The sequence below is a fragment of the Lolium rigidum genome, chromosome 1 (genome assembly GCF_022539505.1).
Source record: "Lolium rigidum isolate FL_2022 chromosome 1, APGP_CSIRO_Lrig_0.1, whole genome shotgun sequence".
Classification (NCBI taxonomy): domain Eukaryota; kingdom Viridiplantae; phylum Streptophyta; class Magnoliopsida; order Poales; family Poaceae; genus Lolium; species Lolium rigidum.
In genome coordinates this window covers 149,129,220-149,131,796 of record NC_061508.1, presented here as the reverse complement: position 1 = coordinate 149,131,796, position 2,577 = coordinate 149,129,220, and the positions used below count along the sequence as shown (strand labels likewise).

General features: G+C 49.6%; 1 long non-coding RNA gene across 1 annotated transcript; it reads left to right on the top strand.

Annotated features, from left to right (window-relative positions):
• The first annotated feature begins 892 nt into the window (after positions 1-892).
• On the top strand, positions 893-1,789 carry LOC124682563. Its single transcript, XR_006996333.1, has 3 exons — positions 893-1,026; positions 1,120-1,224; positions 1,743-1,789. It is a non-coding gene; the product is annotated as an uncharacterized LOC124682563 (long non-coding RNA).
• Positions 1,790-2,577: the final 788 nt, after the last annotated feature.

Sequence of the window (2,577 nt, the reverse complement as noted above, 5' to 3'; positions counted from 1 at the left end):
TCTTCTATTATTTAACAAAACCCTAAAGACTAAGCTTTTAAAACAAAATAAAAATGCTTCAAATGTTTTAGAAATAGAATCTGGTTTGTTTTGGTTTTATTTGAAAAGGTTTTATAAAACCAGCTTTAAAAATCAAAGGAGAAAACAGGGAACACCCTCCCACCTCGCTGGGCTCTCTCTTCATCTCCCTCTGGCCTTCTTTCTTCCTCCACCGAGCGGCCCAGTAGCTCAGCCCATCTCTCTTCCTCTCCTCCGGCCCTCCCCTCCTTGTCGTCTTCTTCCTTCACGAGAGAGACGTGAGCAGCCTGGTCCTCCCCAACCACCGCACCACCACATTTTTCCTCCTCCTTTTAATCCCCCTCAAGGTCCAGCAAACCCTAGCCCTATCTCCCATCCATCCCGCCGCCACCTACCTCCCTCCACCCTTTCTCTCTTCTCTTCTCTGTGAGAAAACGAACAGGAGGAAACCATACTGCCACCATCCTCTTCACCATGGTGCCGCCACTACAGGCTGCCCCTCGCCGAGCTGAAGGCACTTGAAGATGCGCCTCGACGTCCTCGTCGTCCTCCTCCAAGGAATCGAGCCGAAGTTTCCCCAATCGCCGCCAAATTCGCCGTTTCCTTCCCCATGTCCGGCGACAAAACCATCGATTGCGGCCGCCTCCGCCGTCCCCGGCTAGTCGGAGCCCTACATCACGATCCCGGTGAGTTTCCGCATCTCAGGAGCCCCTTCGCCCTCTAATTCTTCCTCTACTCCGTCCTCCCATCGTTGATCGCCTCCCGTCGCCGCAGGTACCCGACGCCGGCGCCGCTTTGGTGCCTCCCCGGCTCCAATTCCTCCATGGCTGGACTCCCTGTGCTCGTCCGCGTCAAACGCGACCCCTCCCGCGACCCAGCTCTCTCTCAATCGGCAGATCGGTGGTCGACTTGATCTCCCGCCATGGCTGTCCTGGCCCAAGCTCCGCTTCAAGTGGTTCAAAGAGAGATGCTCCCCGTTCCGTACAACAAGTCAGCAGTAACACAGTGGTTAGCACCTTGTTCCTCATCTATGAGATCCAGAGATCGAATCCTGTTGGAGGCAAACCTCACCTTTTTTTGTTCCTTTTCCCGAGCTGACAGGTGGGTCCGCGTCGTCAGCGACTTAGTCTGTATTCCCTGCGGTGAGAAAAGTTTTCACTCAGTCCTGCCTCATCAGCGCCAGCCCAGCATCCCTTGGTCCCGCAGGTCAGCCACTGTGGCTACCTTCTCCTCTGTAACAGAAGTTCTGGACGTTTTTCTGTTTTCTGAAAATAGCCATAAATGTTTAAAACTTGCAAAATTAGTATCTTCTAATTGGTAACTCGAAATAAAAAGAGTTATATATGAATTTTGATCAGAAAAATGTGCTGAACATGAATATGCCATCCTTGTGCATGTTTGAATCTTGCATCATGACGTGTCCTTGTAGTTTGTGCATATCACCTAACATAATATGCGGAGTATTTTGGATTTCCAATTAGGGACTCCCCGCTCCGTTTAATATTGAAGTAGCTCACCCCTGCCATGTTGTACCATGCTAATCAACACTTAATTTTGCCGGTAGAAATGCAACTCAAACCTCAACTTGTTTGTCCGGGGTTCCGACTTCGATTAATTTGGATAAATTGCATTGCACCATCACTGCCATGTCATGCATATCATCTTGCTCATGCTGATTCTTTTTTTATCCGTAGTAGTAAGACTTGCACACCCGTTTGTTGTAGCATTTGCTTCTTCCCGGATAGGATCACGAAGTGGTGTGGTGAGATACGCCAAGTTCTCCGGATGTTCCTCGGCAAGCTCTAACAGGCAAGCATTTCCCCTATACTCCTGTCCCTGCAGGAGTCGCTCACCTATTTTATTTTGCCTTCTCCCTCATGCTATCCTTAAGTTGCGTTCTTGTCACGTGTCCTTTCCACTTGTTACCTCAAGCAGCCCATATTGCCACCACCACCTCCTACGGCTATTGTTTGGTTATCGAGTCACGCCCTTGCGAGTCGTAGTGCATGCTAGTGCCGTTTTATCTCGTTACAGTTATTGATATCTTATCGGGTTATATGCTGGGAATAATCATGGTTACTTTAGTTGTTGATAATTGTTTAGCGGAGGCATCGGTGGGTCGGCTGATCATTTTGTGACGGCTCACTTGTGTTTCCTAAATATCTTAGGACCCCGAGTTCTTGTTATCTGTTCCGAGACTGATCGCTCTAACCACACGTGGGTATGATTACCGGGTCTTCCCTCGACCACTGCCGGAATCTACAGCTTTGTCCAGTGGCCACAACTAGTTCGAATGTTTGTTTTGTTTCTCCCGGGCGTGCAAGCATGTTTCTTTGTGGTCAGATGATATGATGTTACTTTTGGGGAAGCCGTGAGTGCCTTGTAACCCCGTTGTCTCTTGCACGCTCGTAGGATGCGGTACGTATTGTTAAGAGGTCATCCTCTAGTGGGCTCGATCCTCTTAGCCGTAGACGCAAACAGCTAAGTCCGCTTCGGAGCACGGCCGGACTTCGATACGGGTTAACTTAGTTAGGTGGCTTCCTGGACATTGTTGTAGTG